General features: G+C 38.5%; 1 protein-coding gene across 3 annotated transcripts in view; it reads right to left on the bottom strand.

The window, feature by feature from the left end:
* CDH8 (cadherin 8) overlaps nucleotides 1-21170 on the bottom strand; it is a 346924-nt gene that overhangs the window by 66555 nt on the left and 259199 nt on the right. The gene's annotated exons all lie outside the window — the stretch shown is intronic.

Genomic DNA, 21170 nt, shown 5'->3' with positions numbered 1-21170 from the left:
TGTAGGCATGCCAAGAGAAGAATTGTTTGCTTTATCAAAGTTAACAGATTTGTATTTTATATCTGAAATACCATTTTTTGACAAAGTCCAGACTTCTAAGACCTTCACGTCTTCATTTTTCCCATCCAACATGAAAGTAGTTCGAACACACACAACAAATAATCATAGCTATGGCAGAAAACTGCAGCTGATTCACCCTGTTGGCTATGCTACAAGATTTGAATAGAGTTAACTACAATGGCTACTATCCAACACTGCAATTTTGTTAACTATAGAGGGCTAAATAATAACCCATGAAATGTCTACCACTTGAGCAATGGGATGTAATATCTCTTCTCAGAATCCAAGAAGACAGTGTCACATATCTGATCTTATAGACCGTTTTTCCTCCACTACCTGAAGATAAATGAATCCACTAAAATAGCAGCAAGAACAAAGGGCCCCATCTCCCACAAGCTCTGGTTCCCTAACTAGGAGAAGACATGGTTTTAGTACTTCCCATTCCATCCAATCATCGATTATTTAGACTATGTTCTGGGCAACTGTAAGAGACAAGAATGCCAGTCTCTACCATGTATACCGGAAGTCGCCCTGTGAGCAAGGTGTGCTTGACAATGCTAGCTTCCTGGTAATCCTTCACACAGCTCAAAAGGAGTCACTTTGTGCTGAGGGAGGTGAGCCAGAAAAGCAACGTTACCATATCCTTCTCTACTCAAACTCTTAGTTACCAATGTCAGGTATTACTTGAAAAGAAGGTCCAGGTGTTCTGATTGTTGTTTTTGTTTGTTTACTTTTGTTTTGTTTTGAATGAGGGGGGAAAGCAAATCACAGTACTGAGTTTTGAAATCTCTATAAAGAAATTAATTTCACGTACAAACAAAAGTGAAGTGCAAGCCTAAGGGTTATCTCAATACAGTGAAAGTGATTCTGTAAGGCAATTTGGAAAGGAGTGTTAGATTTGGTAAATCCATTAGAGATCAATATAGGCTAAAATGTTCGCTGGGACCTTGCTGAAGAGAACAGGGAAATGGGCAGCTAGGGGGAACCATCCAGAAGGAATAAGAAATGTCAAACAGCTACTTAGAGAACTGTACACTCAACGAAACTAAATTGAAATCGATCATTGTGTGCTACAAATTACGTCTTGTGCTTATTAGCTTCATGCGGTCATGGAAAGAGACAGTAAAATAGTCCTGCTTAAAATCACTGTTTGGCAGTGTTAATGGAAACACTCAAGACAGTGCCTACTGAGAAGTACCAGCGCCTATGCAGAGAAATTTACTTCACTAAAATAATCCATAAAATCATTAAACAAATAATCCAGTAATCTAACCCTTAAGATGAATGGGTATCAGCAATATGAAGATCTGCAAAATATTATCAAAAATGTCAAGTTTGAAGTTAAACATTGAAAAATTAAGACATACTGATGAAAAAAAATAGGAAAGGCTGTTCAACACACCAAAAAGCAGGGAAAGACACTTGAGAGTAAACATCTGATGGATTTCACAGCGAAAGTATTCAAAGTTACCACTGTTCACAGCTTCAAAGAATTAGCAGAAGTCATAATTAGATATACTAAATGGGATAACAATGGCATTTTAAATTTAAAAAAATCACAAGATAAATTATATAAGAAGCAAACAGAAATTCTGAAGTTGGAAATGATCATATCTGAAATAAAAATTTGCTAGATTTGAACTGGCAGAAGAAAGAAATAATGAATTAGAAAATGGAAGAATAGGTACTACACAACCTAAAAATGGCAAGATTGCAAAAAAAAAAAAAAAAAAAAAAGAAAGGAAAAATGAACAGTATCTCAAATAAATGTTAGACACTGCTAGCTGTGCCGCGTAAGGTAGGAGCCACAAAGGCACAAGAGGGAAGAAACAGGGAAGAAAATGTATTCCAGCAAATAACTGCTTATAACATCATAAAATGTATTAAAAAACACTAGCCTACACATACTGAAACTCCTTCAGTAAACCACAAGAAGGATAAACATGAAGAGATCCACAGACACATCACACACATCTTAAAGTTGTCGGAAGCCAAACATACGGAGCAAGAGGGAAACGATGAAAAATTCTTCACAAGGGAACCCCAGTTAAGAAGCAGGTGACTTCCATGGGGACTGAGCCATCCGGGAAACAGCGAAACAATGTTGTCAGAGTGCTTACAGAAAAACTTGTTAACCAAAACACCTATACGCATCAAAACCACCTTTCAAAGCTAAAAAGGAAATAAAATTAGTATATTGTATACAGATAATAATTGAGAAAATAGATTAAATCAAATTGTCCTCATAAAACAAATGATACAGGAATTTATTCAGTTTTCCCTTGGTGCCTAGCATGCTGGAATGTCCTTGCACCTAAGTACAATGACAGTCTTCCGTTTCCATCTTCTGTGCTTGATGCCTACTCTGTAGGTAGGACCATGTTACAGAACTTAGCCTGTCCATGTTTATCCAGATTTTCCAAGGCCTGTGTCTACTTTGCTAGTTGCAGGTATCTTTGCTTCTCTAAGACTTCTCTTTTGGGCCAGTTTTAAACCTAGCCGCTCTGGAACACTTTTTGTTTATTATTATTATTATTATCATCGTCATTTTGTTTTATGACACAGTTTATTAGACACTGGTGTCTCTCCTCCCCTTTTCCAAGTTCCCTCCCCTCCTACTGAACTCCACTACAGTTTTACAGTACATGTCTTTCATGAACGTTCACAAGTTCATCATGCTGCCCTTGAGGTGTCTCCCTACAATGTAGGCATGGACAATGTTGGAGAGTCCAACATCAAACATTCGGGACATTATCAGCCATTTCACTGTGAGTCCATCCTTGTACTGCATACATAGAAACATACTTCTCTCTGTTTTCACCTATTAACATATTAATTTCCACTACACTTCCATTATGCATCCCTTTAAATACAGAGCCAGTGTACACAGTCCACCACGAGGAGAGAAAATAGTGAACCCTCATCCGCATGAAGTTAACAAACATGTAACAAAGGTATCAGTGTGACTCAACAGTGGTTAAAAAGAGTGTCAAGAATCTTTATGTAGGAACATAAATCTTTATGCCAGTGTGTGTCCCACGTAACACTAATGAAAGTACAATAAGGACTATATCATCATTACTTATGGGCAGTAGAAATAACAGTGATAAAAGGGACATTAACAATATCAGGTGATTGCAAGCAACAAATGGCTAACAGGCATATGAAAATTGCCCAAATTACCTGGCAATAAGAAAAATTCAAATAAAAACAACACTGAAGTTTCCACTTGACTCCAATGAGAATGGCCCACATACAGAAAACTACCAACAACTACTACAGGCAAGGCTGCAGGGGAAAAGGAACCCTATGGCACTGCTGGTGGGATTGCATACAGATGCAACCATTATGGAAGTCAGTATGGCAAATACTCAGGCAACTGAAGACTCACCTACCACATGATCCAACAATCCCACTTGTAGGAGTATATCCAAAAGACTTGTTACATGAGAAAGCAACATGCACCCCTATGTTCATCGCAGCACAATCAACAATGGCAAAAACATAGAAGCAACCTAAATGCCCATTAACAGAGGACAGGATAAAGAAACTGTGGTACAGCTACTCTATGGAATGCTACTCAGCTATTAATAAAAGGAAGAAGAAAGGAAGAAAGGAAGAAAGGAAGAAAGGAAGGAAGAAAGAAAGAAAGAAAGAAAGAAAAGACCGTTGTTTTCTGTCAAATGGGCCAACCTGGAGGTGATTATGCTAAGGCAAATGAGCCAGTCCCAAAAGGTCAGATATCATCTGTTTGCTCTAATATAACATCCATTAAAAATACACAACAATAACAACAAAGATGAGAACAAATCAATGCATATAACCCCACAATCAAAGGTTGTAATGGTGACCAGAACACCAGGAATCAAGGAAAATGAATTGAATGCATTTCTACAAAAGAATGCAGGTAAGCATATACCTAATACATCTAATTATAAGAGATTATGCCTTGACAAGGCTCAATGTTAACATGGCTAGAGGAGGTTTTGCACATCACTCCAGGAAATGGCTCTTTCCTGCTTCAATTAACAGCAACATGATGTCAAATCTAAGGATCTTACCTGTACTCTTTTGCACTTCTAGTTATTTGTACCTTTCGTAATAAGATCTTGTGATATAATTCATTAATCAATCATCCGTGAAATACTTTCCAAAAACTGCAGTCAGCGCCACACACTCCTTTTGATCTCACTGTCTCTCAAGCTCTAATTCCTACTGACTCGCTCAGTTAGCAAGCTGTGTAGATGTCCATGCATTAATGTGGACTGGTTTGAAAACTGTCTCAGTAAGGAACATGGGACATGGTTCTCTTTCACTTAATCATTTTCTTGTCACTGCTTCTACACACCCCTATGAACTTCTGGAGAAAATCTAAACAAAAACAAAAAACCTGGATACTATAGAAGTCCCAAATCAGAAGTGTTCAGGGCCACATTTCCCCACATACCCCAAGGAAGACTCTCCCATCCCTCCCGGGTCTTAGCGCTGGCAGGTGCTCGTGGCTTATAGCTGCACGACTTTCTGTCTTGCTGCTGTCTTCCCATGGCTTCCTTCTTTTCTTGTTGTGTCTTCTCTTTCTTCTCTTTGACCCATAAGAACACTTGTTATCAGATTCAGATCTTATCAGGTTATCCTAGGATGATCTGAACTGAACACTCTTAATTACATATACAAAGACCTTTGCTCAAATGTGAAAGTAACTGGTTTCTGTGCCTGAGAAAAAGGGGCAAAACTTCTGGGACACAACCATTCCATCTAAATTCCCTCTTCTCACTAGCTAAAATATTTATAATGGGTTACAACGATGCTATCCCAAACAAGAAAAACAGAGTATGTGAAATTGTGTTTAGATACTTTTTGAGTTCATTCTTCAAAGCACCATAAGATGAAGCTATAGCTACGCATCCATTTTTTTCTCTCATCATCCTTCTAGTTATCAATAAATAATTTGAGGAATGAGCCTTTCATGGAAATGCTCTTTCTGTATCTCTGTCTTTCAATAACATAAGAGGGAATGACCCTTTAGCTTGTCTTTAATATGAGTAAGAATTCTCCAGCTGAAGAAAAGAGTAAAACCCTCTCAGAATCAGCATCAAGCTACAAAACACGGAACTCAGGACGGGGAGGCCGTCTTTCACCCAGAAACCAGCAGCTCCAATGGTCTAACTGTCTTCTCAATTTCTTTCAAATCAGAGAAAGCAGCAGTGCTGGAGGGGGGGAGGGGGAATTCACGATTTCACTCTCCGAATGCCTACAAGAGCTCAGGATAGGCAAGGTGAAGCCAAGCCCACAATTCCATCTGGTTCTCCAAGCACGGATGGATGAAAGAGACACAAGTACTTTAGTCACTGTCTTCTGCCTCTCAGAGTTGAAATCTGGATGCTGGAAGCTGGGAGTGATGGGGAGGAAGGGGAGAAGAGAGAGGGAACGCCTAAATGACATCTCAACCCAAAACATCCACCCTCTAAAGGAGAGAAGTTACAAAAAAGAAGTTGGCAGTGATGCAGGAGAGAAAGACATAGCCAAACTGGAGAGTCTTGCTTTGTTGTCTAATAAGTACAGGATATATCGTGTTGTACCTGGACTGCTACTACAATATTTCTGGATCACATTCATAATTTTAAAAAATTAACATGAAGCAGATTGGAAGAAAGTTATTTTTTCCTTTGCCTAAGTGTATAAATGTTTATCCTGAGTATATAAATGCCACAGAAATTAACTATGTGTATTTTCGAACACTGTTAAATCAGCAAATAAGAAAACAACTAAAAAAATATTGTCCCATCTTCCCGAAACGCTGCAAAAATTGCCATCTTTTCTATTTAGATGAACATACATGATTGAAATTACAACTTACAATTTTCAACACAAGTGTCATATTTAAATGCTGTTGATTCACTTTTATCTAAATTAATGAAATCATAACATTTCAAATTTTGAAGATGTTATAGAGCAATAACATTAATTGGATAAGCTTCTAAGGAAATTATGCATATCTTTTGTGAATGGCCCCAAAATGTTTGCCTTTCGTCTGACACACAAACAGTAAATATAAAGATATTGTAAGTAAAACCTTGATTAGCATTCATTACACAATCATTTACTAAACACAGGAGATGCGACAAAGTGGAAGGAAAAGCCCGTGCTTCAACTGACCACAAGCTCCAGCCTGTTTTCACACAGGAAGGCGAAAACAGCGAAAACGGCATCTATGAAAGGCACATAAACAAACAGATAAATGATACTAGTTCTACCATGTGAATCCTGGTGTCTTCCTGTCACCTCTCTGTCCCATTGCCTCATGAATTGCCCATTAATTTTGCCCTTTTATAATCAAAGGTAATGGAATACTGCCAAGTCTAAGTTGCTTGGGGATTTGCTTCTAACTGGTTTCTGTGAGTTGCTCTTTCTTCAGGCATCAGCTGAAATACGCAGCCTTGCCATTTCAGACTATCAGACAGAACAAAAAAAATTGACAAATTTAGATATAGTGGTGGGACTCAATAAATAATTCTTGAGCCTTCTACAAGTAAGACGGGTGGAAGTCAAAGCAGTAAATTACAGTCTGTGGGGGAATGCAACATGAGAATTTATAATTGAATAGAGGATGAGGGAAGTGGTAGAAGTTGAGAAAATGGAAATATGTGAACTGAATATGATAGAAAATATCACACTCTAGGAAGCTTAAAATGGATGGGAATTTGAAAGAGCATCTTGGAAAATAATTTCAGTAGTAGGCTAAAGTTCTCTAATGACTTAAGATAAAAATTCCTGAAGATACATGTTACCTATAAAAGATGCGATAATCTTTTAAAAACACTGATGATGGTTTACCAACTCATACACTAGTAGTTAGGGACACATTAGAATGCCAACAACCAGCGGCTTCTGCCAGAAGAGATGTGCTATCGGGGATATTTTTGATAAGTTTATCATTTCATGGCATTATTTTTATGCACTGCCCTGTTCCCTATTATAGCAATTATATGTATGGCATTGGTTTAAACACAGCTTTTCACCCCTCAAATACCTATCTAGAAAGGTCTGCCCTCTAGTGTACAGAGAGGGGATGAATTTTAAGACAATTTTATGAAAAAAAAAATGAGCAAACTGGATAGTCAGATCATTGCTCACCCCTGGAGTAATTTAGAATTAAGTGAGAACACCAATATGGCGCTATGAGAACACCACTGCACCTAACAAATATTGCCTGTGAATCTCACGGCCTTTCTGTTGAGACAGCGGGAGTTACCTTTTGAAGAGAAGAAGTACTGTCTCTCACAGCAAAAGCTTTGGGCTTAGAGGTATTTGAAAATGGCTTAATCTCTTTGCAGAAAAGGATCCCTAATTGGTGACTGATTCAAGTCCTCAGTGACCCCTGTCTGCTTTCCCTCACTGTTAAAAAGTTTTGCTCTCTGGCTACAGCATTTTCAAATGCTCTCTAGATGGGGAAAAATGCTTCCCTCTTATTTATCACACTCATCCTAAGTGAAACTGCAAATAATGGAGTCCAGTTGAACCACTCGGCACATCCTCCACTTCACGAACCTCCTACATACCTGCGGTGAACCCTCAGTGTTTGGTTCTCAGAGCACGAGAGCTGAGATCTTGAAAACTAAGATGGGAAATTTATACTTACAAAAATGTTGACCTTACAGTGAGATCTTATTTTGTGAACCTCCTCGACACTTTTTTTTAAAGTGACAAAACAATTATCTTCTAAATAAAGGCAGTGTAGAAGGGAGTGTATCGTTCATACTAATAAGCATGGAACAGTTAGATTTTTCCATTTTAATGCATGGTTTGTACTGTGATCTACCTTATATTATTAAATGTGTTTTCCTCTGTTGTCTATACTGCATGAACATGTGTTACTTTTGTCTGTTTTGTGAGTTTGTGTGTGTATTTGCACAAATGTAGCTTTATAAAATTTTTTTGATGATTTTTATAAAGGTGATTAGGATGCAAGAGGTCAAGGGCTACAGGAAGATGGGTGAGACCATTATTTCCACATTTTCTTTTTTTCCTTTCTGTATCTGGGGGAAGAGGGGAGATAAGCGGAGAAGCCATGACTAGCCGCCCAACCACCTCTATACCCTGTGATGGAGGACAGGTACCTGACGCCAACCCAGAATTCCCAGTGTGGGGAATGCTCCGAGAGTCTTGCTCAAGAGGTTTTAATAGTTTAACAGTTCTGGATTACTGCTGATCTTGCCACTCCAAGTACATAAAATCTCAGAATTCGCTGGTTGACACAGTCTACCTTAGAGTCTCTGTTTGCCCAGGTATTCACTGCCAACGCTTGGCTCAGATAATTGATCAATTTATTCTGTCCTCTGTTGTAACACCAGGCGTCTCTGCAGGCTCCAATGTACTGCCATATCCTCCATGTGCACCTGGATATACTGTCCACTGCTCCATCTAAGCCACAGAGGAGGCCCAGTTCTGATACTTGCACTCCATGGTCAGACCATGGAACCTGCGATTCTCTCCATGGTTGGAGTTCTGAGTCCAGTGATTTAGTTGAGGGGAATCCTCAAAGATACTTCATCTGAGGTGATCCCAGACCTGATTTTTGTGTATGCTTGCCAGTACAGGGACCAGCACAGTCTGTCACCCCAATTAGCTTATGCATATGCTGGTCCTAGCAATTGCTGGGTCAGTTCTGCCTCCAGCCTGCTTTTTACAAAAACCAGTGGGTGTTGCAGTCCGGCCCAATCCTGCTCTCCACACACTTATCCCTCATGCAGACTAGTGGGAGCTTCAGCCTAGTTGGAGTGACTCATAATAACCTCTATGAAGCCCGCCCCCTGCCCTGGTTCCCATGCTTGCCAATATGTACAGCAGACTGGTCCAGTCTGTCCCACATCCTATTCAGCTCTCAATCATGTCAATGGCATCAAAGCTTAGGTTCAATCCAGCCAGCCCCACTATCCAGCCCACACACAACACACAGCTGCCAGGTGCCACTCTCTGTCTAGCCATGCCTGCCCCAGTCCTGGTTCTCATGTTCACCAGTCAGAGTAGCAACCCAGAGGGAGGTGCCCACTATTTCCCTACTGGGCCCACTCCTACATATGGATCTTGCACTTTCCAGGTGGTTGTGCAGTTTAACCTGACAGAATTTGGCCCCTGTACCAGCATCTGCCAGCTGAGGCCATGGCAAAGACCAACCCACGCCCACTCTGGCTTATGCATGCAGCAGTAGGAACAGTCAACCCAGCCTGGCTTTCCCCTGATCCAGCTCACATGAGGCCAACAGGTGTTATAGCCCTGCACAGCCCAGCCTGCCCCCATTCCAGCTCTCACGTTCACCAGTGGGAGTGGTGGTCCAACAGGAGAACCCCACACAGCCTCATTCCTGGGTTTGCTCCCTCTGAACCAGATCTCATATGTGCTGGTATGTGGGGTTTATGAGGTGGCTTGATTTAGGATTGGGTTGTTTCCATCTAATATGTATTCCTTTTGCTGAAGTTGTAACTGGAAAACACTGGAATCCCTCTTTTTGCAACTCCAGCTACATGTTTGTGTCTTTTATTACATCTCTCCAAAGTGCAATAAATAAGGCACTACACTTTCTAAGTATATAATTCTCTATGTCCTCTTCAGAAACTTAAGAATTTGCCACAGTTGTATGATTCTACTATGTAAATTAAATGACATTATGCTTCTATTATTAAATGTTCTGTCCTTCTCCTCTATTTATTTCAAATAGAATTGATGAAAATTTGTCGGGCAAGAAACTCATGTTTACATTGTAACAATATCTAAATCCTATGCACCATCGAATCATAATAGGGAGACACAGAGTTTCGGAGGTATCATCTGTGAACTACTTGCTGTCCAGGTTAAATGCTCATTCAACTGCCACTTACAATGATGCACACACACACACACATACACACATACACACATACACACACACATGTGTATGCATAAATAAGGAAGTACACTTAATGAAAAGTTAATATTACTCATGTCATAAACTACATAGCATGCATTGTGTGATTTTATGTCGCCATCCCACAGCGACACTAAAATAATGAGTCACACTCTTGAGGGTCTGGGAAAAGCCGGAACCGCAACCGGACCCCTCACTGCCAAAAGCAGCTGCGTTTAAACCTTTTCTCTGCTGCTCCTGTCCCCATTGGTCTAAGCTTTCCTCCCCGCTTTTTCTCTCCGGCAACCTTCTTCCCATATTTCTTCCCATACTTTTTGCTGCATTTCTCCGTTCCCATATTTCTTCCCATACTTTTTGCTGCATTTCAGCATACTGCTTTTACTGCTTCTGTCTGTATCCCTCTTCTCCGGCTCTCTCTCCGCCGCCCTTTCTCCCCCCCCATCCTTCTTCTCCCACATCCCGACTTTCTCCGTCTATCTGTTGTCCCCACCTAGCTTTTACCGGCTGCTTTTATATCATTCTCCGCCAATCACTTCTCCTTGTGGGTCCTCTTGGCACTACATGATAGGCCAGTAATCACAGTGAGGGCATTAGCCTATCCCTGTGACTTCCTGTTTACCTGCTGGCGGGACCAACTCTGCCTCCTGGCCCTGGGCCAGCCGCCATCTTGTAATCCCCTACCAATACCAGGAGCAGCTTTAGCACCCTGCTCCCCACAATTTTATACATTGTTTCTTTGAGGTCTGTTGAATAACTGAAAATATATTTTTCAAGTGGGAGCATGATTAAGGTAAGCAGGATTTAAGAAATCCATGTGACTTGGATATAAAAAGTATGTAGTAAATGAAAAGATAAATGTGAACCCAGAACAGCCCAATACGCACAAATCTAAAAAAGAGAGAAATAAACCGACCCACTTGTGCCTCCCAGGCTTTCTGTAGCATAGCATTGCTAACACAGAATATTAAAGTTGTCATATTTTAATATCAATTCTTCCACATCAAATGTTCAATCATAATGAACTAATACATAACATTAAAAGATCTTATTATGTCAGTTACAGACTTTTCCATCAGTGAATTCATACTCAAAAGATATTTTGAAATTCTTGGAAGACTATCTTGGAGTTTTATGCAGGGTCAACTGTCTCAAGTTAAGCCATGAGAACAATCATGTGTAAGAATCTTAAGGATTTGATCTAATTGACTTTCCCAAAATGAGTATTTCCATGTAACCACTCACTAGATCAATACCCCAACCAGCTAGCTTACAAGAAGGCTTTCATCTACCCGTTTACCCAGTCTATGCTTTTATGCTCTTCGATTCAAACTCCATTCGGTTACCCCACTATGTATTTATAGCCTTCAGCACTTTATGACAATTGAATGCATATAGGGCATAGAATTTATTTCCAGTTTTTCAATTTTTATTTTTGTTTCAATATGTTACATTTTAATTCATAGGACTATATGTGCCAATGCCATGGTTTCCCATTCTTGGGAAAAATCATCCCTTTTCTGAATATTTTATTTTATGCATTCTCTTGTTTGTGGACACATGAATAGTTTCATTTTTCTGCTGTTTTGAACTCTGAAACCAAAAAGTACTTTAGTGTATCTTTTGATGCATGAACTTTTGTATACAACATATTAAAAATAGTGTAAAAATTTTAGAAGATGCATATGCTTAGCTTTTGCATACGTTTACAAATGTGTACAATGTTGCTGAACCAGTTGGCACCATGATAGCAACACATAAAAGTTAACATTGTTGAATATCTTTAGCAACGTCTGGTTATTAATTATTCATTTATAAGAGCATTTATATTTCAGTTAGATCTTAGTTTGCAAAACCTTGTTGATTTGCTCTTGAGACCTAATTTATATTCAAAGGTCACATGATTATGCTCTTTTATAAAAATCTGCTCAACTTTTTGCCTGTTTTAAAAATTGGATTTACTATGCTTAACCAATTGATGTGCATACGCTTATTGTGGGCAGAATCCTTTGCTAGCTGTTTCTACCACAACATCCACTCCATTTCTGCAGCCTCATTTTTTTCACTCATCTAATAGTACCTTTATGTAGAACATAAAATATTAATTTAATGAGGTTGCTTTATCTTTCTTCATTCAAGTTTATTTTAATGTGATTTTTAAAAATATTATCAATAAAATATTTAATCCAGAATTGGGAGCTTTCATGTTGCCTTAAAAAGGCCTATGATTTTACTTTTCACCCTTTGATCTTTTATCTATGTGAAGATTTTTATATTGATGATCTGATGGAGAGGTGAAAATTTAGTTTCTACACTCAAGGCTATCCAATTATACAATTGCTGCAAAGATCATCTCTGCCGTCCTTGTTAGAACTGAGTTGTAGTCTTATATGAAGATATTTCTCCTGATTTTTCTCTCCCAAATTCTTCTATTTTTTTTCTGTCTTGAAGCGCCTATAACTTTCTCTCTTACTCTCTCTCTCTTTTTTTTCTTTTTGGACAGGTAGATTTACAGAGAGAAGGAGCAACAGAGATGAAAGATCTTCCATTTATTTGCTGGTTCACTCTCCAAGTGGCTGCAACGGCTGGAGCTGAACCAGTTTGAATCCAGGAGCCAGGAGCTTCTTCTACGTCTTCCACATGGGTGCAGGGTACCAAGGTTTTTGGTCATCCTCTACTTCTTTCCCAGGACACAAGCAAGGAGGTAGATGAGCAGTGGTACAGCCGGGACATGAACTGGTGCCTATATGGGATACTGGTGGTTTCAAGGCAAGGACTTGAGCCACTAGGCTACTACCCTAGGCCCTATAACTCTCTCTTAACAACTCTGATTTTTAAACAAATAATTTAAAGTCCAATTTAAAGAATATCAGAGAAAGAGAGGTAGAAACAACAACGAGAGAAGAAGGAGAAGGAGAAGGAGAAGGAGAAGGAGGAGGAGGAGGAGGAGGAGGAGGAGGAGGAGGAGGAGGAGGAGGAGGAGGAGGAGGAGGAGGAGAAGAAGAAGAAGAAGAAGAAGAAGAAGAAGAAGAAGAAGAAGAAGAAGAAGAAGAAGACGACGACGAAGACGATGGCAACGGAGATTTTTCTACTGCTGGTTCATTTCTCAAACGGCTTCAATAGCCAGGGCTGTGTCAGACCAAAGCCAGACATCTGGAATTCAGTCTGGGTTTGCCAAGTGGATGGCAGAAATCAAACTGTTTTCTTTTTTTTTTTTAAAAAAAACCAAATTCTTTTTTTTTTCTTTAATATTCATTTATTCACAGCTCAAGTTCCGTTGTTAATCTCTGCATGATAGTGTATGTTCATTTTTCCTCAAGAAAATTAAACTGTAAATCACCCAGTCCTTGTTGAACAATGGACAAAATATTACTATAAATCTATTGTAATCTTCTGTGAGTGGAAAGGACTCCTTGGTCAGTGTTTAACGGAACTCCTGGATGGTAATTAAGATTGTGCTATCTTAGCTACTGCTTTGATTAAAGACAGAGAGAGAGAGAGAGAGACTGAGCTCCTGAGATTATCTTTCTTCACTCTGTATTGTAGCCATGGTGAATTCTTTGACAGTGGATCAAGATATATGTGCCACATTGACTGAAATAAGTAAATACATAATTCAAGATAAATGATTAACAATAGGTTGAAATGATTGCTGTGCAATCCACTACCTCAGTGGCAATAAAACGGATGCTGTTGATTTATTCCCAGATGTTAGTATTAATTGGATTGAGTACATATGAATGTAAACATTGATATGCATAGTTTCATTTATACAACTCCACTTCCTTCAAAGGCATCTAAATCCAGGCAACCATCTGTCCATCTGTGATCTTGAAAAAGAAATTAGAGGCAAAATATGATTTATCTTTTCATGAGATTTCAAAGCTATGTTGGAGGGGCCGGCATTGCCGTGCGGCGTATTAAGCTGCTGTTTGTGATGCTGGCATTCCAGTGAGACACTGCATTTCACACCGGCGGCAGGTTCCAGTGTTGCTGCTCCAATCCTGTTTCAGCTCCCTGACAATGTGCCTCGGAAGGCAGAGCAGCGTGATCTGAGAAGCTGCTCTGTTGCCCTCCAGGTGGGAAACCAGGCTGGATTTCTTGACTTCCACCTTCAGCTGGGGTGGTCATTTGGGGAGGACAGCATATATATTTGTAAGATCTCCATTTCTCCCTCTCTCTCATTGTGCGCGTGTTCCTCTCTATCTGTACTTCTGCATTTCAAATGAATTAACTCTAAAAAAGATGTCTTGGATGAGCTTTGCAAATCTGTAAGTGTTGGGATAACTGTCTTGTGCCTTTTACTTTTTAAGGCATTTTCAGAGTCAGTGCACACAACCTACATGTAGAGTTGAAAGCCATTTTTATTGCTGTTGTTGTTTAGTTACACCTGAAATGCAGACCCTACATGTAGAAAAGATCACTTCAACTGTATCTATTTCCTTAAAGTTCATAAACTAATCTTGGGCATAGTAAATTTATCATGCATATTTTTAATATATGGTAGCAGAGATGTTGACAGGAACACAGAAGGTTAAGAACATTCCAAAATGCCAGGAGAACCTAAGGGAACACTTGCAATTTTTAATAGAATTAGCACAATAATGCAAAATCATGGCCAAAAAACTACAAAAAATAGTAGTTTGTATATCTGGAATTCATGAAAGATGGAAAAACTCCTTGATATTACCAAAAGTTTCTTACTTTCAAAAAGTCAAGAACAGATTAAAAAAAGAAGCATCATCTTTCCTTAACATAACAGGAAGGGAGAAAGGAGGTCAATTTTAAGGAAGGGGAAAGGCTCTGTAAGCAAAAAAGCTTCTATTGGGGTGGTATGGTGGTGCATGAGGCTAATCCTCTGCCCCGAGGCTCCAGGTTCCCACGGGGGTGCTGGCTCTTGGCCCAGCTATCTCACTTCTGATCCAGCTATGCCCTGGGAAAGCAGTGGAGGACAGCTCAAGTCCTGGGGACCCTCTACCTACATGGGAGAACAGGGAGAAGCTCTGGGTTTCACAGCTGCACATCAACTTAGTTCCAGTTGTTGAGGCCATTCGAAGAGTGAACCAGAGGTGTAAGACCTCTGTCTCTCCTTCTCTCTGTAAAATATGCTTTTTCACATAAAAAAAAGAATTCTAAAAAAATAAATAAATCTTTTTTTTAATGCTCAAGTTTTGTTACTTTCATCTGCATTTTTGCTGTGGTGGATTCTGCGTGGAAGTGGCCTGATATAAGTGGGGGAAGGACTTTGAAAAAATTATTTTGGCTAAGATCTACTCATTCCCTTTGATTGGCTGATTTCACTGAACACAACAGCCAACTGATGAAGATTTTCTTCCTTAAGGTACAGGAACCAACTAGTGGGCAGGAAGTGCTTGGTTGCCTCTGTGGTCTACACTCCACTGAGTGATGTGGATATGCACCTCTTGAGGTTGAAACTCTATCAGCCTTTTGTAATTCTCACTGTATGTCTGCTGGGAGTGAAATGTTAATTACAACCTGAAAAATACATTCCAATTCGTGTTATGTTGCACTAAGATGTCAATATCATCATCGAATTTATGAGACTACCTTGCAATGCATTCTATACTGACCTTCAGAAAGCCTGGTTCCATTTCCCTTTCAATGTGTGGAGAAATTAGGGTGATTCTTCTCTCATACAAATGTAACACATGATAATTACAATTGTTTAGATGGATAATGATGACTTGATTCATAGGAAATTTCTCTAAACAATTAAAGAAGAATGTGCATTATAAAAAATCGATGTCAATTTCTAACAATGAAATGACAGTCATTTTTCCAAGATATGCAGAAAACCTTACCACTCTAAAAATTATTTAATTTCTAGGCAGAAAAAGTGCTCTCAACCATCTGCTTGTTGATATCCCAAATGCCTTAATCAGCAAGGGCTGGGGCTCGGTCAGGTCAAAGCCAGGAACCAATCAGATGGGCCATGAAGACCCACCTGCTTTATCTGTCATAACAGCAGTGAGGACTTAAACCCAGCTACTCGGCTATGGGAGGTGAGCATCTTTCCTGCAAGGCTCAATGTCCACCCCCAAACTTCTCCTAATTTTGTTTATTCCATGAAATTGCTGACATATGATTTTACTTGGGTTTAAATATTTTATTCTCATACACTGATGTGTGAAACCACTGCTATAATCTAACAGGTTTACCAAAAATAGTTTGCAAAAAAATGCTTATGATAAAGGTTTCTGCCAAAATACGTTACATGGCTTCAAAACGTCAATGGATGCTTCGGCTTCGTGACAACAGTCACTATAACAGGAGTGAAATGATACCTTATTGTTGGTTTCTCAATTTGTACTCCTTTGAAGACTACAGACGTTGAATGCTTTCTTATAGATGCGCGCGCACACACACACACGTAAATACATATATAAGCATGAACCATTTATGCACCTTCTCTTGCCCTTTATTCATTTTCAATTGGATTATGTTTCTTGTTATACTGTATTGACAGTTCCTTGTGTATTTTGTACAGTAGCATCTTACGTGATACATCTGATGCTTTGCTGTGCAGAAACTTATTCATTTTGCGCAATTTGAAATGTCTATATTTAGTCTCCATGTTTTTCACTTTTTCAAGTCCTGTCCAAGAAATCTCTGTCCAGACCAGTGTCATAGAGTTTTGTCTTTATATTTTTTTCTGGTAGTTTTACAATTTAGGGTCTTCTGTTTGAGACTTTAATACATTTTGAGCTGATTCTTGCACAAAAGTTAAGGCAAGGGTCCAGTTTCATCTTTCAGTTTCCCCACAACCATTCATTGTAGAAGTTGCCTTTTCTTTACTGTCTAACCTTGGCATCTTTTTGGAAAATCATTTGTACATTCATTGCTGGGTTTATTTCTGGGCTATTTATTCTGTCAAGATGTTTTCTTTTCAACCAAATATCACTTTTTATTACTATACCTTTGTAATTTATTTTGACATCAAATTTTTGATACCTGCAGCTTTACTCTTTTTGGTGATGATTGGCTATTGGGGGAATTTTGCAGTTCTATATAAACTTCAGGATTTTTCCCTATATCTGGAAAGAAGAACAGCAGAATTTTTATGGACACTGCATTTAGTTTGTAGATTATATGAGATATCATGGCCATGTAAAAACTATTAATCCCTTTAAAAGCCAGGACTTGGAAACAACATAAATGACCATCAGCATATGGAAAGAATTTTAAAAAGTAATAGAGGACAGAATGATAGATAGATAGATAGATAGATAGATAGACAGACAGATAGAGACCGGAATACTATTCAACCTTAAATAATTTTGAAAAATTAAAAAAAGAACACAGAAGTCTCCATCTTTTGCAATAACACTGATGTTCCTGGAGGATGTTAAGTTAAATGAGCCAGAAGGAAGTATCTTGTGAAGTCACTAGATAAAATCTTAAAAGGCTGACAGACGTGGTTACCCTAGTTTTAGTGTGGGTGTCGGTATAAGGCTGATAGAAGTGGTTACCCTAGTTTTAGTGTGGGTGTCGGTATAAGGCTGACAGACGTGGTTACCCTAGTTTTAGTGTGGGTGTCGGTATAAGGCTGACAGAAGTGGTTACCCTAGTTTTAGTGTGGGTGTCGGTATAAGCAAAGAGGAGTGGTGAAGGAATTACAGCTTCAATGAGGCAGAAGGGGCTGTATTGCACAGCAGGGTGCCTATAGAAGCAATAATGTGTATTCCAACAGGACTAAAAGAAGATTTTGAATATTTTCATCTCAAAGAAGTAATATTGAGGTGCTCTACATGCTAATTACTTTGTTTTGATCATTATACAATATATACTCCTTTGAGACATCACAATTTGCTAACTAAAAATGAAACAAAGCAAGAAAAAGCATAATTTCAAATGTAGATTTCCCAACCTCCAGTATTTCAACAAATATTGACTTTATAGCTCATGCATCCTAGCTAACTCTAATATGCACTACAAATACAAAATAAAGCAACCAAGCCAAATGCATAAACAATGGGAACACTCTTGCGCACAGATGAAACGTAGGAAAAAATGAGAACTGCTGAAGTGAAAGGAAATATTGGAATGGGTTAGGCATTCTAAGACTTCTGTCTCCACCGGTTTCCATTCTCTTATGCCAACATTCATATAGGAAGTAATTATCATGTTGTAACTGCACTGTCTTCCTTCCTCTATTTTTTTCTCCAGACAGCCTATTTTCCTCTTTCTCTACTTAATTCTGACAATGTTTCTCAGAGCAATCACCCCCAATATGGAAAAGTTGTATGATCTACAACTGTTTCTCACTGACTACTGAGAATCACTCATTTACAGAAGCTTAAGATTTGAGGAGAGCACAGACCAACATACATTTCATTGCATTCTCTTTCATGGAGAGAGTAAATGTGCCTTTTGAATCTTGATCATTCCAACCAGAGTCCAACATTAACAGAAGATTGAGTAGCAAATTCATTTCATTTTGCATCTACAATAAAAAAAAAAAATAGGCAGCCTTTTCTGAGTTTTTGGCTTAAGAACATCTGGTAAAATTTGACTTAGTAGGTCAAGATTGGAACCTAGAAAATTTTATTAGAAAAAGGATGGGACAATGTGGCATGGCAGGTGAAGCTGCCACTTGGAATGCCAAAACCCATATTTCCAGGGCGTCTTTGTTCAGGTCTCACCATTTCTTCCAATTCAGGGACCCTGCTAATGTGGGTGCTGGGAGGCAGCAGACGACTTGGGTGCTTGGGTTCCCACAACCTACATGGGACACCCAGATGGATTCCCAGCCTCTGGATTCCAGTCAAGCCTTGGTCTGTCTTTATAGCATTTGTGGGAGTAGATCAGCAGATGGGAGATTTCTTCTGTCTCATTTGACTCTCTTTTCCTCTCTCTCTCCCCCTCCCTCTTTCTGTCTTCTCTCCATCACTTTGTTTTTCAAATAGAAAATAGAAGTAAAAAATGTTAAAAAAAATAGAGACCAAACATCAAATAGGCAAAAATGATAAGAAACATAGTAAGTAAACTCAATTTATTAAAATTTTTCTCTACTATAGCATAACTCTTTTGAGATTTTGAAAGATAACATTCCATGCTTTCTCTACTTGTATACATTATCTTTGAAGCCTTGATTCTAAAGAGAATCTGTCCTAGAAGTCCCTCCACAGGAGAAATTTCAACTTTTGTCTGAGTAAAGTACAAAGGTGCTCTGGTGATTCCAGTTATTAAAAGAATGCAAATCCATCTGGACAGGAGTTCTCACTGCTTTTTATCCCTGTTGTATTTGGTATATATAGAAGAGTTCCTAGTTTGTACATCATCCTAAGTCAATACCAATCTCAGGAGTTGTTGAGATGCTTGAATGAAATTATAGATGAAAGTGCCAAGCAAATTGCACTGTTAAAAGAGTTAGTTCTTGATTTTTGTCCTCTGTTGTATCTTGTGCCGTACTTTTAAAATTTCCTGCTGGCTGACTCAGCTTCCTTTAAAATCACTGATATCTCGGAGTCTAATTCTACAAGCACAATTTTTTCCCTTTGCCATTACTGCAGAAATCTTACCATTTTAAAAAAAACTTTGTAGTTTCCTGGGCAAAGCACAGAAAATAAAATTGAAGAAACGTGTTGGTTTACTATAAGGAGGCACTTTCTAACACATTTGCTCAGAAGAACAATGCATCCGTCTCCCAAGGCAGTGTTTCTGACGACTGTGAGCAACAACATGGTGCGACTGTGGTAGAGATGAGGGAAGTACAGGACGGTGATACGCGTTAGGCTTAACTATCATCCCTAATAATTGAATTTAATCAAATAGCTTTGTTATGGTGACTCATGTTTTCACGGTCAAATTCATGTTGAGAAAGTCCTATATCCAGAGTTGACTCAGTGAAAGATTAGAAATTGCTGTAATGACTTTTGATTGTATCTAATTCCTACCTGGAAATGATAGGCCGGGCATTCACAGCATGGAAGACTAATGATTCTGCTATAGTCATTATGATTCTGACTTATTAAATGAAACTTCGAGGTCCCATCCCCTCCATACCAGTCTTTGGTGATGATGTTGCTCCAAAATTCTCTTCCAAAAATATGATTTTCAGATAAAAACGTTATCCAGGATAGGTTTCCATCCCAATATTTTTAGTTATGTTTAATTAACTGAATGAAAGCAATTCAGAATTTCATTCCAAATATTGCTTATTAATTCCAAATGTTGCTTATTAAGGTGTATTTTTATAACTTTAGGAGAATAAAAATATTGCATAGCTTTTAATTTCTTGCACATAAATGTTCATTATAATTTCTTCTCAGGAAGTTGTTGGAATTTGCTCAGCATTAAAGAATTAATCGCCTAACATTTGAAATCAATTAAACAAATCATTCCATTATATAAATATAAATGAGTATAGTTTCAGGGTGACACAGAAAGCAACGGGAGGGAAAGGGAAGGAAAACTTCTGTCTGATCAGTTATTTTTTCTTGTCTGTTAATGCCCAATATAAAGATGTCAAAACAAAGGTACAGAGAAAGTATTTCATTTCCCTAATTTAAAACCATTAATAAGTGCTGATGCAACAGATGGCTTGTAATTTAGTTGTGTCTGACTCCAAAGCACATCAAATTTTCTTTAATTACAAAATATTTGCCTTAAATGTTAGCTTGATGTGGAAACCCTAACAGTAGAGTTACAAAGTCACAGACTCTTTGTGTCAGTGTGTCTCTGGAGTAAAATAATTTGGCATCAGTGCCCTTCCATATTCTCTATCAGATAAGACAAACTATTAAAAGATAAAAAAAAGTGTATACAAGAAATGGTTCTGTTAAATGTTGGCTAATAAAAACAATAAAAACAAGATATATCCTATTTCTAACATAAGACTGTCCAATCACAATTTAGTCATTTCGGTATGCTGAAATGCTCAAATGGGAGAATACATGCTCACGATGAACAGGAGGAATAAAAACGTTGGTTTGCTAGGCAGCTACATAAAAACAGCACAGTGACAAGAACTCTGGACTGTCATCTACAGCGCAGAATTATAATGACAACACAAAATTAATAACCTATCTTTCAGCTCTTTTCTATGCAGCCGGAAGCATTTCCTTTCTCTGTGCTTTTTCTGTCTGCTTTTAAACACAGAAAGGCACAAACACTGTATTGAGTTTTCATGAACTTTCTAACTCAAGTACTTCAGTACGTCTATGAAAAACAAAGATTTCACTTTATTATC

This window comes from Ochotona princeps, chromosome 16, assembly GCF_030435755.1.
Source record: "Ochotona princeps isolate mOchPri1 chromosome 16, mOchPri1.hap1, whole genome shotgun sequence".
NCBI lineage: Eukaryota > Metazoa > Chordata > Mammalia > Lagomorpha > Ochotonidae > Ochotona > Ochotona princeps.
Note: the sequence above shows the minus strand (reverse complement) of the source record. Positions and strands in the feature narration are given on the sequence as shown.